The 13,770-nt window shown below is 42.7% G+C and overlaps 1 protein-coding gene across 1 annotated transcript in view; it reads left to right on the top strand.

Moving 5' to 3' along the window:
• The window catches only part of ARHGAP29 (Rho GTPase activating protein 29), a 72,773-nt gene that overhangs the window by 221 nt on the left and 58,782 nt on the right, over positions 1-13,770 (top strand). The gene's annotated exons all lie outside the window — the stretch shown is intronic.

The following is a 13,770-nucleotide window of genomic DNA, read 5'->3' as shown; positions in this document are numbered from 1 at the left end:
GAAATTTCCATCTGACAGATGTTCAGTGAACTTCTGGGCCCGGCGGGGTGGGGGCGGAGGAGGCACCCCAGGAGAAAAACATGCACCTTGGCTGTCCAGATTGGTGCATTTCCAAAGCTGTGAACCCGCCCCCCCACACCCCGGCCCTCATCTCTGACCCTGTTTCTGTCTGCACCCCGCCCCTACCCACCCCTTTGGCTCCTTGTTCTTAGTCGAGGGGTACTGGGTAGGTTGGTTCGTGATGCAGGTGGAGGGAGAGCTTGTTTCGGGGAGTTTCTTTCCCTGGCTGGTTCTGAGACCCCAGCTTTGAAACCTGGTGTTGGGTTGTGGGGGGGGGGGGATAGTATTCCCCTGGCTAGGTAGAGCACTTGTCTTGGAATCCCTCTGACATGTTCTGGATATTGCTCACCTTCCCACTACCCCCTATGCTAGAGACATCTTCCACCCAAGTTACCCACATTTTGCTTCTGTTTTTCTATTTTTAATCTTTTAAATGGATTCATGAATCTTTGGGGGAAGCTCTTGGGTGACAAGGCTCCAAACTGAGATAGAGAGGATGGCTCTTGTGTTTTGTTCTCTGTTTGCTTATTTATTTATTTATTTATTTATTTATTTATTTATTTATTTATTTATTTATTTATATTTTGAGAGGGATTAACTTTGGCTTCTTAGTTTGGGGGAAGGGGACTTTTCAAAGAACAATTGGGAATGATTTTTGAAGGTAGATATTTAGAATGAAGAATGAAATCCCAGCAAAATATAGGAGTCTTGTCTTGGAGCTTTAAATCCTTCTTAAGAGATTGCTTTAGGCAGTTTTCCAGAAATGCCTATTGAGAAAGACTTGGTGCTTGTAAGAACCGCAAGTCAGACCCTCAAACTTTACTAACTTCCCAGAAGAATTTAAGAGTGAACCTGAGGAAAATAAGCGAGACTTGGGAAGAAAATGTTTCAGTCCCTAAATTGGCAGGAAATAGAACTTGGCTGGAGATGAAGAAACCACTGTTCCGCAAACCCATGGTGGCTGGTCATTCCTGCTTTGCCCATCTCCTTAAAATAGAACATGCACGTACATTATCAGCACCTTCACTTCTCAACTGTAAAAGCTCTTGACCTAGGAATGCGACTTTCTACCACAACTGCTGGTTGTTGGTTCTAGTGGATAGATAGTACTGCTTTGGACAAAGCAAAACTCCTGCCCAGAGGCACCTGGAAGGCTTTTCATTCCTGTGTCATTGGTGATTTATCCAGCTTTCTCTGACTATTTGTCTTTATTAATGTTCTGGTTAATTATTTCTACAGTAGTACCAATATTACTGCTTTGTACTTATACTGTGATTACCCTGTGCCAACCACCAGAGTGTCAATTGGGAGTGGCATGGGATAGCCATTATCCTAAGGCTGTCCTTAGCACCCCCCCCCCCCAGAACACAGTGCCAGGAAACTAGTGTGATCCCACTTTCTATGTTATACAGCAGCCTGTAGAACCTGTCACTCCGTTGGGCAGAAATAGATAATCTCGAATAATTACGACTCAAGACACAATATTTGAGTTACCCAAGAAAAGAATGTTGACTGTCCTGTGGGAAAGTAGAGGGTTATTTGTTTCCAGTGGAGGGAGTGAGAAAGAAGGTGGTGTGAGAGTGAAGGTGTAAGGATGATATTTGAACAAGCTCAGAAGGTAGAAGGGCCCTTCTGGGCAGAAATGTTGGTTATCTCTAATGTTTTCTAAGATGTCATTAATCAGTTTCCATAATAATTGTACTTAGAAGATTATTCTATTTATTTCCTAATCACCTCCAATATGGAGAAGAACTACACTTCATAAAGACTAAGTGTAAAGAATGAGATTTAAATGTTTTAATTTAGGGAGGATTTATATGGACAATTTCCACTTTCTTCATTGTTATTTTGATCAACAAAAGAGCCATTTGATAATCCTTCTAACTGGATAAGAAATTTTCTTTTTCTTAGTGTTACAGCTTTTGTTGCTGAGAAAATTTTTCATTAGTTTTCCTAAGGAAGGTGTTGAAAATGGTTGGAGATTTTAAATATGTTTTGAGAAGTATTGAAAGAGTAAGTTGAGTTTGATGGCTTACTCAAATTAACCTCCTATGGTTTTATTTACAATTAATATTCATTGAGCAAGCCCCAGTGTAATGTTAGAATTTTGTATACTTTGAGTTTGACAAATGCATGTACCCATGTACTTACCACCATAATCAAGATGTAGAACCTAATATTAATTTTTTCAGTGTTAGCTTAGTTATAATAGTTGGTTTCAATAGTGTTAACTTCCATGATTTTGATATACAAAGTTACTGCACTTTCCCTATCACCATAGTGCCCAAGACACTTGACAACATTGTCCCTAAGGATCTCGCCTCTTCCTTCACTCCCTCCTCCATCTCCATACCCCTATGCTAGGTAATCTCTGTTTTGCAATCAAAGGCTAAGGGAATGTTATCATTCCCTTGTTTTGTTTCTCTTGTACCAGACATGAGTGAGATCACCCAGTATTTGTTTTTTTGTTTTTATTTTCCTTTACATGATGCCCTCCAAGTTGCCATCCATGTTGTAGTAAACTGCAAGATCTCATCTTTTCTTAGAGCTGAATATTATCCATTATAAAATGTATGTATAGGACTGGAGAGGTAACATGGTGGTAAGGTATTTGCCTTTCATGCAAAAGGACAGTGGTTTGAATCCCAGCATCCTATATAGTCCCCTGTGCCTGCCAGGGGCGATTTCTGAGCACAGTGCCAGGGATAACCCCTGAGCGCTGCCGGGTGTGACCCCAAAACAAAAACAAAAACAATAAAATATATGTATATATACATACACACCACAATTTCTTAATCTATTCATCTGTGTTTGGACATTTGTGTTGCTTTCTTAATCTTAGCTATTGTTCTAATCATACAGTGGACATAGGGAGCATAGATCATTTTTAGTTAATATATTTGTATTCTTGGTAGATGCGAAGATGTGGAACTGCTCAGTCGTGATAGATTTATTCTTACTTTTTTTTTTTTTTTGGAAAGTCTTCATATTGTTAGAAGCTGAACCAGATGACCTTCCCACAAAATAGTGAATGAGTTCCTTTTCCCCCACATCCTCACTAGCACTGATTGTTTCCAGTCTTTCTATCCTATGTCATTCTCATTGGTGTGAGATGATATCTCATTGTTATTAATTTGCATTTTCTTGATAATAAATAATGTTGAACACTTTCACATGCTTGCTTGCCAACTATGTCTACTTTGGAAAAGTGTCTCTTGCCATCTCCTCTCCCCTGCCCCCCCCCCCCGCCCCCTGTTTTTTATAGTTTGTATGTTGCTGAACTTTGTGAGTGCTTTAAAGAACATGGAAAAGACGTTTTTGGAGATTGGTTTTGATTTTTGGGTCATACCTAATAGTACTCAGGGCTTAACTCCTGAGTTTGTATGATTCCTCGAAGTGTTTAGGAGACTATTTGGCACTAGTGATTAAACTTGGGTCAGCTGAATGCAATGCAAGCACCCTATCTGCTGTACCATCATCTCTCCATTCCCTATAGAATACTTTAATTGGGCCAGAGAGCTAGCGCAATGAACTAAATGCATGCTTTGCATACAGGAAGCCTGGGTTCAGTAACTACATGGCACCCCTTTCCTGAGCAACACTGGGAGCAATCACAGAGACAGGAGAAGCCCCTGAATACCTTTGGGTATGTCACAAAACTCCCAAAATTTTAAAAAAGAATAAATAAAAAGAACATTTTAAAAAAGTACTCCAGAAGGTTCCTTCATGCTTATTTGGAATTCTCATCAACCTCACTGTAACCCCTGTCCTGAGAAACCACTGATATGCTTTATTCAAGTTGAGATGTAATTGGTACATAACTTTTATGTACACAGCATAATAATTTTATATTTGTCACTGACAAGTATTTCATTAAAGTTGTTTGTTTGTTTGTTTTGACATTTTGGACCACACCTGGTGGCACTCAAGGGTTACTTCTGGCTCTGTGCTTAGAAGTTATTCCTGGCATGGGGGCCGGAGAGATAGCATAGAGGTAGGGCTTTTTTGCATGCAGAAGGATGGTGGTTTGAATCCCAGCATCCCATATGGTCCCCTGAGTCTGCCAGGAGTGATTTCTGAGGGTAGAGCCAGGAGTAAACACTGAGCACTGCTGGGTGTGACCCAAAAACAAAACAAACAAACAAACAAACTTACTCCTGGCAGGCTTGAGGACTGTATGGGATGCTGGGGATTGAACCGGGGTCAGCTGCATGCAAGACAAATGCCCTACCCTCTTTGTAATCACTCTGGTCCCTGGATACAGATTTTTTTGTAGATTCCTGTAATCAGTTTGAATAAATTATTTTTTGTTCATACTTTGCTGTCCTTTTTAATCCTGAAGGGGTGCACAATTTTATTTACCAAAAGATATACATATATTTTTTCCACACTCGGGGGCTCTCAGGTTACTCCTGGTTTTGAGCTCAGAAATCACTTCTGGTAGGCTTGGGGGACCATATTGGATGCTGGGGATTGAACCCAGGTCTGTCCTGGGTCAGCCACATGCCAGGCAAATGCCCTACCACTGTGCTATCTCTCTGGTCCCAGGAGATTTTTCTGACTGTTGAGATGATCTCATTGCTTTTCACAATTAAATATTAATCTAAGCTACTGCTTCTGGGACATTCCCATTTTGGTCATAACCATTTTATATATTAAATTTAACTTGTTAATACTGTTTTGAGAAATTTAATCTGTAATTTTCTTATATTTTTTGGTCTGGTTTGATGTAGGATAATGAACTCATTGGGAAGTGTTCCTATCTCTTCTATTTTCTGAAAATTTCTGTAGTTATCTGTTCAGTAGATTTCTTGAGTGAGATATAAGGGCCTATAGTGCTCTATATTAGAAATCTTAAATTATTGGGCTGGAGAGTTAGCATAGCGGTAGGGCATTTGCCTGGCATGCAGCCGACTAGGGAGGAACCCAGTACAATTCCCAGCATCCCATATGGTCCCCCAGCCTGTCAGGGGCGATTTCTGAGTGCAGAGCCAGTAGTAACCCCTGAGCACTGCTGAGTGTGGCCCAAAAATTAATCAATCAATCAATTAATCAATCAAGTAAGTTAAAAAAAAGAAAATTTAAATTATTAATTTGGTTCCTGTATCAGAGTTAGACTTTCAAGGAATTTTCCTTTTCATTTGAATTTTTTGATCTAACTGCTAAAGTTATTTGTCACATTCCCTTATTGCCCTTTTAATCTGTATTGATGCTCTTTCTTTCAGTCCCTAATATCATTTCATGGTATTAGTAATCTGTGTTTTGTCTCTTACCTTTTCTTAAAAAAAAAAAAAAAAAAAGATTCTTATTCCATTCTCCTGTTGATGTGATGAGCTGGAATAACACACAGTTGGTTGTCATTCTAGCACATTTGGTTGTGATGTGTGCCAGGGATTTATACACAGCCATGGTGCTTAGACATCTAATCTTCAGTTGTGGTGCATATTTATTTGAGGTATTTTCACATACCTGGCTGTGGTGTACCAGAGATTGATTTATTTTGTTTAATATCAAGTTACAACAAAGTTCTAGTTGATGCTAGCAACATGCTGGGAACACGTGGAGAATCCAGTTTATTCTTTCATATATGCAAAGCAAGTGCATTGCCACTGAGCCATCCTAAACCCTCCCCCTTCCTTTATAGATTTTGATCATCCCAGCTATTCACCAATTTAATTGATCTTTTGGCTTATTTTTTTAACTTTATTCAAACATAGGTTTACAAAGTTGTTTATAATACAGTTGTTTGAGGCATTCAGTGTTCCAACACAATACTACAAGTGTGAGCCTATCTTCTACCGTTGTCCGTCCGGAGGTTCCCATCTTACCCCACAAGCCTGCCTCCTTTAGCACACACAAAATAGCTTTACTTCATATTGCTTGTTACAAAAAAAATGGCTAATAGAATTATTGAAAAATACGTCAGTAGAAGAAGGTGTGTGAGAATTGTTTTATTTCACAATGGGGGTCATGAAATCATTGTCTGAGAGTTTACTGTTTGTTGCTAGTTGAACAACATTCTGTGTTGTTTTTGTGGATTTAGCTTAGGTGTCTTCTGGACTACTTTCACATCTAATTTGGTGTGTCTTTACTGGACTGTCAATATTGTTGAATTTGGAGGTTGTTGTGCTGCAGGAACCCCATATCTGGCCAATGAGTTTCAGTGGCTTGGCTTACATCTCTTGCAAAATTAGTTGTGAAGCTGTGAAACTGGGCTGTTGTTTGCATGGCAGAGGCTGTGGGATGCCAGCCACCATTCCAAGAAGATCCCAGAGTTTTCAGCCTGAAAATTGGTGCACCTGGAATTTTTGTCTGCTTGGCATATTTGCAGCGTATGAAGCAGTGAAGTTGGATTGTTTGCATGGTAGCAGCCATGGGGTGTGGGTATGGCTGAAGTTGCTTCAGTAGGGCAGGGACTCAGTCTGCACTCACCTTCCAATGGGACCCCCAGAGTTTTCAACCAGAATTCATTGGTGTACCCATGAATTTAGTTTAGGCTTGGCTTGCATATCTTCTAGATTAGTTATGAAGCTATGAATTTGAGCCATTGTTTTATATGGTGGGGAAGGTCTTAATAGATCTTTTAAGAACCAGCTTTTGATTACTTTGCCTTTACTGTTGTTACCTGAAGGGTTTAAGGGACCATATGGGATGCCAGGGGTAGAACTTGGGTTTGGCCAGTTGCAAGACAAGTGCTACCTGCTGTACTGTATCTCCAACACTGATTTATTCTACTATTATTTTATTCTTTTCACTTTGTTTTTTACTTATTCTTCATTTTTCAAACATTTTAAGTGGGGGCTTAGAATACTAACACTTGACAATAAAAACATCATTTAAAAATGTATCTAAAGGGGCCAGAGAGATAGCACAGCGGTAAGGCATTTGCCTTAGACGCAGAAGGATGATGGTTTGAATCCCGGCATCCCATATGGTCCCTCGAGTCTGCCAGGAGCGATTTCTGAGTATAAAGCTAGGAATAACCCCTGAGTGCAGCTGGTGTGACCCAAAAAACAAAAACAACAAAAAAAGTATCTAAAGTTACATATTTCTCTTGTGGAAATTTGACTCATGGATTACTTTAATGCACATTGTATGATTTCTGAATGTTTGTGGGAAATTTCTTGTATTCATATCTTATATGCATTTGATAAAATGGACTTTGCTATTGTTGTGCAGAATTTTCTATAAATATTAAGGTTATGTTTTTGGTTGATAGTATTGTTTTAATTTTTGTATTTTTACTGATTTTGGTTTTTTTGTTTGTTTTGGGCCACACCCAACAATACTCAGGGATAACTCCTGGCTCTGCTTAGGGATCAAACTTGGGACACTCGCTTATAAGGCAAATGTTCTACAGTTGCTTTGGCCCTGATTTGATTAATTATATCAATTAGAAAGGATTATTGAAATCTTAACTATCATTAGGATTTATTTTTTCTTACACTTCTTTCACACCCAGCAGAACTCAGTGCTTCTGGGCAGTGCAGAGAACCATATGATCAAACCCTCAAGGTATATCTCCTGTATTACCACTTCCATTCTGGAGCTCTAGTTTTACATTTACACACTAATAGCATAATTATGTTTCTATGATGAACTGACTCATTTATCATTATGAAATGTAACTCAGCCTTTGTAAAATTTCTTGTATAGTCTTTCTTCCCTTCCTTCCTTCCTTCCTTCCTTCCTTCCTTCCTTCCTTCCTTCCTTCCTTCCTTCCTTCCTTCCTTCCTTCCTTCCTTCCTTCCTTCCTCCCTTCCTCCCTCCCTCCCTCCCTCCCTCCCTCCCTCCCTCCCTCCCTCCCCTCCCTCTCCCTCCCTCCCTCCCTCCCTCCCTCCCTTCCCTCCCTCCCTCCCTTCCCTCCCTCCCTCCCTCCCTCCCTCCCTCCTCCTTCCTTCCCTTCCTTCCTTCCTTCCTTCCTTCCTTCCTTCCTTCCTTCCTTCCTCCTTCCTTCCTTCCTTCCTTTCCTTCCTTCCTTCTTTCCTCCTTCTCTTCTCTTCTCTTCTCTTTCTTTCCTTCTCTTCTCTTCTCTTCTCTTCTCTTCTCTTTTCTTTTCTTTGACCACACCCAGCGATGCTCAGGCTCTGTGCTCAGAAATTACTCCTGGTAGACTCAGAGGATCATATAGAATGCTAGAGATTGAACCCGGGTTGGCCGTATGTAAGGTGAACACCCTACCCGCTGTGCTATTTCTCTGGCCCCTCTGTTTTCTTATGATTAGAATTACCATGCTCTATTATTTTTTCTTGTGTTATTTTCTATCTGTATCTGTGTCAAATTTGATTTTTATAGGCAGTATATGGTTGAGATATTCTTTCTTTCTATTCAGTTTAAGCTACTTTTTTTGTTTTGTTTTTTTTTCTTTGTTTGTTTGTTTTTGGGTCACACCCGGTGGCAATCAGGATTTACTCCTGGCTTTGTACTCAGAAGTCATCCCTGGCAGGCATAGGGAACCATATGGGATGCCAGGATTCAAACCACTGTTTGTTTGAATCTGCTGCGTTCAAGGCACGCCCTACTGCCTGCTGTGCTATCTCTCCGGGCCTTGAGCTACCCTTATTGTGATGTTTATATTTTATTTTTATTCAAGGTGCTTATATATAGGATGCTAATATGATTGCATTTATCATTTCCATTTTGTTTTTGTTTGTTTAGATTTTGGTTTTTGGATTATTCAGGGCTTACTCCTCACTCTTCTCAGGAATCACTCCTGGCAGGTTCATAGGACTTTATGGGTTGTTGGGGATTGAACCCAGGTCAGCTGTGTGCAAGGCATGTGCCCTATCCACTGTTTCTCCAGCCAGTGTCTCTTGAGGCCCCATTTAATATCCCTTTCAAAGCTTTTTAAATTTATTATTTTTTAAATTGTTTTTCAGCCATACCCAGTGATGCTCAGGGTTTACTTCTGGCTCTGCACTCAGGATCACTCCTAACTGTGCTTGGGGAAACACATGAGATGCCACTGATAGAACCCAGGTCAGCAGTGTTCAAGGCAAGTGCCCTACCTAGACTATCACCCCAACCCTAGCCATTTAACTTTAAAACCTCTTTTTTGAAGTTTTCTAGCAATTCATTTTTCTTGCAATTTATTTGTTTATGAAATTATGTTATTTATTCTTTAAAATGGCCCACAGTTTAGATTTTCCTAGGTGGAGCTGGTGATGTCATTTTCATTTAATATGTTCATTTGTCCTCTATCTTGCTTATGAAATGATAATCGTGTCTCTTGCAAGTTTTTTTTGTTTGTTTATAGTGTTTTTTTTGGGGGGTTGCTATTTTATTTTGGTATTGACCACCCCCTGCTGGTGCTTAGGGCTTACTTTGAGCTCTAGACCAGGGATCCTCATACTTTTAAACAGCGCCAGACTATAGTTTAAAAAAAAAAAAAAAAAAAAACCAAACCTATGAACAGTAGTATCCCATGGGCCGTAGTTTTGGACCCTGCCCTAGACTAAGAGGAGGAGTCGAGAAACAGAGAGAAGGTTGAGTCAGTACACATTCCACACATGTGCACTGTTGGCCCAGGACCAATCGGAGGCTAAGCAGGACAGACAGTGGTGGCAAAAACATCCATGGGATAAAAGTCCTCAGCGGGCCTTGGGCCATACTTTGAGGATTCCTGCTTTAGAATTATGGATCACATCTGGTGGGTGAGGGACCATGAGGCTGGGAATGGAACCTGGAGTGGCCATGTGCAAGGCAAGTGCCCTATTCGCTTTATTATTTCTGTGGCCCAAGAGCAGGGTTTAAACCATGACAGTTTTTTTTTTCATTTATTTAAAGAGAATACATCACATAATTGACACAAATGATCATAATACATTTGCTTCAGGAAGAACAAAGGCAAAGTTATTAAAAATTAGAAAGAAAAACTAAAGAGATGAAAGAGAAAGGAAAGAAGCAAAAGTGCAGTAGCAAGTATATTTTTGAAAGTTATTGAATCACTGATGAACTCATTAAAGCCCTAGCTGAAGGTTTAGTAAGCTCTTTTTTTTTTAAGCATAAGAGTTAAAGAAATACAGTAAAAATGGTGTTAGAATGGCAATTGTTGTTTGTATAGGCCCAGAAAAATATGGGGGAGATGGAAAGAAAAAGTCTTGGCCTAAATACGAGGAGACTGTACCCCTGAAGTTTTCTGGCATAAGACCATCTCTGGGCTCCAGGCATACTAGGTTGTCCAACCCAAGTCATTCTCTGTGGTCCCAGTAAAAATATATTTTTTTTTCTGCACAATCGCTGTTGTTTGTGTCAGGTTTCTGTAAAGATCCTGGATTCTGTGCATATCCTACCTCGAAGTCAGGATGATGTGGAGCGCCCTCTGGTTTCACCTCACAATTAGAGGGCAATTCGGAGAGCCCTGCCCTGAAAGTAAACCCTTGATAGTTTTTTAACAATGTGGACCATTTTGTGTTATTTTCTGTGGCCCAAGAGCAGGGTTTTTAACTTTGACAATTTTTAACACTATAGACCATATAGGGCTGGATAATTCTTCGGGAAAATGGGCATCAAGAAAGAGATTGGGGGCCCGGAGAGATAGCATAGCTGCGTTTGCCTTGCAAGCAGCCGATCCAGGACCAAAGGTGGTTGGTTCGAATCCCGGTGTCCCATATGGTCCCCGTGCCTGCCAGGAGCTATTTCTGAGCAGACAGCCAGGAGTAAGCCCTGAGCACTGCCAGGTGTGGCCCAAAAACCAAAAAAAAAAAAAAAAAAAAGAAAGAGAGTGCTGTACTTTCAAATAAGATGTTTAGTGGCATCCCTAGTCTGTCTGTACCCACTAGATGTCAGTACAACCCCCTCCCTGTTGTGGCAACCAAAACTGTCTCCAGACAGTGTAAAATATTTCCACCCATATTGTTATGTAACAAAGATCTCCTAATTTCAGAACCAACTTCAAAAATGTGAAAACACTTGCAAAGTAAAAATAATGACACCAATTATATTGACATTACAGGGAACTTGCGTGAAGAACTTAGCAGTAGAGAGGTTGAGTCTTCAGAATGAATGACTGACTCAAGAGCTCTGTCAATTCTACTTTAGATAGGAACAAAATTTTCTTTATTCAAGGGAATGGTGGATCAGGTAACACAAAATTAAAATGGTGAAAATTGAGGTAAGGGTTTGTTGAGATTGAGTGACTTCCTCTAATTTCTTTCTCCAAGATTTACCTAGGATTTAGTGCTGCACTTCTTTAGCTTCCTTTTCATGCAGGGACTCTTAATCCCATTTATTTGTTCATTTCAGTTTAAGGTATGGAGCCCCTGGCATATGCTAAAGATAATAGTCTGGTTTTGTGTATCTGTGGCATGGGACTTGTTACAGTTTTTGTTTGGTGTTTAAAGGAGTAAATTGAACCCGACAACTCAAGTTTGGAGCTAAAGTAACCAAGGATTGGGGTGGAGTGATAGTACAGTGGGTAGAATTCTTGATTCAACTCCCTAGCATGTATATGGTCCCTTGAGCCTTCCAATGATTTCATGATCCTTGAGAACAGAGCCAGGAGTAAGTCCTGAGCACCCAGGCGTGGTCCAAACACAAACAAACAATAAAGTAAGCAAGGATCTGAGTTTTCATAATGATCTTTTTGACTAGTACTAAAGGTCAAGTTTGTTTTGTTTCCTCAACATTTTTCCTGCAGAATTTTAAAGTTATGAGAGAAATTCCTTTGCTCTCTGTCAGTGAATTTTTTCTACTTTTGGATTCTACTTTTTTTCTTTCCAAGTTGTTTTCTACCATCTCTCTCCCCCTCTTCTGTTTGCACCTGTTCCTGCTATTCATGGTTTTGCTTCTCTCCCAGTGGCACATCCTCATTTGTTTTCTACTTCTTTTCTGCACTTTCTTCTGTGTCTTTACCTGCATTCTCTACGTGTCAGAGCTTTCCTGTCTCCTACCACTGCCCTTCCCATTTCCCGTTTTCTCCATTATTTTTTCATGTTTGATTTTTGAGATAAACGACATTGCTTGTTCCTGTTAGAAGTATGATTCGGTGAATAAAATATATGCTTTTGGCCCCTGGTGCTGATTTTACTTTTCCATCTTCCAGTTTTCTCTTTCTCAGGGTGAGACAGTACTTTTGAAGGAGGTAAGATAGGATAAAGCAGAAAATATTAACCTCTTTCGAGGTAGTTTTGATGTAGTTCATTCTTCGAAAGAGGTGAAGCTTTACTCTACTTTACCCATGTGGGGTCGTGTTTTTGTTTTAAAGGTGTTGGAGAGAAATGAGGTGGTCCAAGTATCTCATAAGCGATGCTTATCTGCTGCTGGAGCAATAAATAGTACAGTAGGAAGGGCGTTTGCCTCGCCAGTGGCCGACTGGGCGGGGGGGGGGGGGTTCCTCTCCTAAGTATCCCATATGATTCCCAGAGCCTAGCCAGAAGTAATCCCGGAGTGCAGAACCAGAAGTAACCCCTGGGCCACTGTTGGGTGTGGCCTCAGAACAAAACAGACCCCCCTCAAAAAAAAACCAAAACAAAAACACGAAATGCTTATCAGAGAAACGCCCGTTAATTAGCCAGTGAGTCGTCACTTAGATCCGCTCCGTCGGTCCCTCAGCAAGCCACGCAGGTGAAGCGGCTGCCATCATGCCACAATCTGGGGACGGTGCTAGAATGGGCGCAAGCCGCTTCTCCCAGAACTGCGCCCGACCCCACTCACTCACACTGGCCCGCCGCCCCCACCTGTCGCGGCGCGCCGGGGCCGCCCCTGAGCTCGCGGACCAATCGGACGAGCCCGGGTGGGCGTGTAGGCGAGTGGGCGGCGCCAGGCGGTGGGCGGCGCGGCGGTCCAGTCGGCGCGGTCGGTCGTGGCGGTAGCTGCTCTGGTGGCGGCGTCCGCGGGACGTGGGGGATGGGGGCGGCGAGCTGGAGCCCGCGGCGGCGGTGGTCGCGGCGGCGACGGTGAGTGAGTGAGTGAGTGAGTGAGTCCGCCCGGGTCGGGGTCGTCCGGCCCGGGGTCCGACGGGGAGTGTGCGTGAGCCGCCCGGCCGCCGATCGCCACCCCGGGGTCCTCGTGCGGTCTGGCACGCGTTCGCCCGTCTTCGGAGGGGCGCGGCGGCGTGGGGGGGGGGCGCGACGGCCGGCTCGGTTCGGCTCTCCGCCGCGTCCCACCTGTGGCCCGACGTCGTCGCTCGCTGCCCCCCGCGCGCCTTCCCGAAAGAGGGAGGATTTCCGCGGCGCGGCGCGGCGCTTCCTGGCCTCGGGGCCGTCCGTCCGTCCGTCCGTCCGTCCGTCTTGCGAGGGGCGCTCGGGAGTGGCGCTTCCTTCCCTGCCCTGCCCTGCCCGAGCCCCCCGCGTCTGCTGCGGACGTCTGGTCTGCAGCGTTTGTTTATTTCAGTGGTCCTCAAACTATGGCCCGCGGGCCACATATTGTCTTTGTATCTGTTTTGTTTCTTCCTTGCAAAATAAGATCTATGCAGTGGTATAGAATTCGTTCTAAGTTCTGTTTTGACTAGAGTCAGACCCTCCAATGGTCTGAGGGACAGTGAACTGGCCCTGTTTAAAAGTTTGAGGGACCCCTGGGCTTATTTGTTTCTTTTCTCGCTCCTCCCTGCCCGGGAGGAGAGGACCCCGCTGGGTCCCCTTTTGCTTCGTTGGGGGAGTTGGGGGGCAGCTCACCTCCGAGGAGCGCCCAGGGTTGGGCGCTTTTAGGGGACCCCTGCCCGCTGCACCCTCAACTCAGAGCCTGCAGATTTCCCCGAGTTTGCCTTGGGGC

The sequence above is a fragment of the Suncus etruscus genome, chromosome 4 (assembly GCF_024139225.1).
Source record: "Suncus etruscus isolate mSunEtr1 chromosome 4, mSunEtr1.pri.cur, whole genome shotgun sequence".
Classification (NCBI taxonomy): Eukaryota; Metazoa; Chordata; class Mammalia; order Eulipotyphla; family Soricidae; genus Suncus; species Suncus etruscus.
The sequence above is the reverse complement of the archived record's forward strand: the minus strand, read 5'-3'. Positions and strand labels throughout refer to the sequence as shown.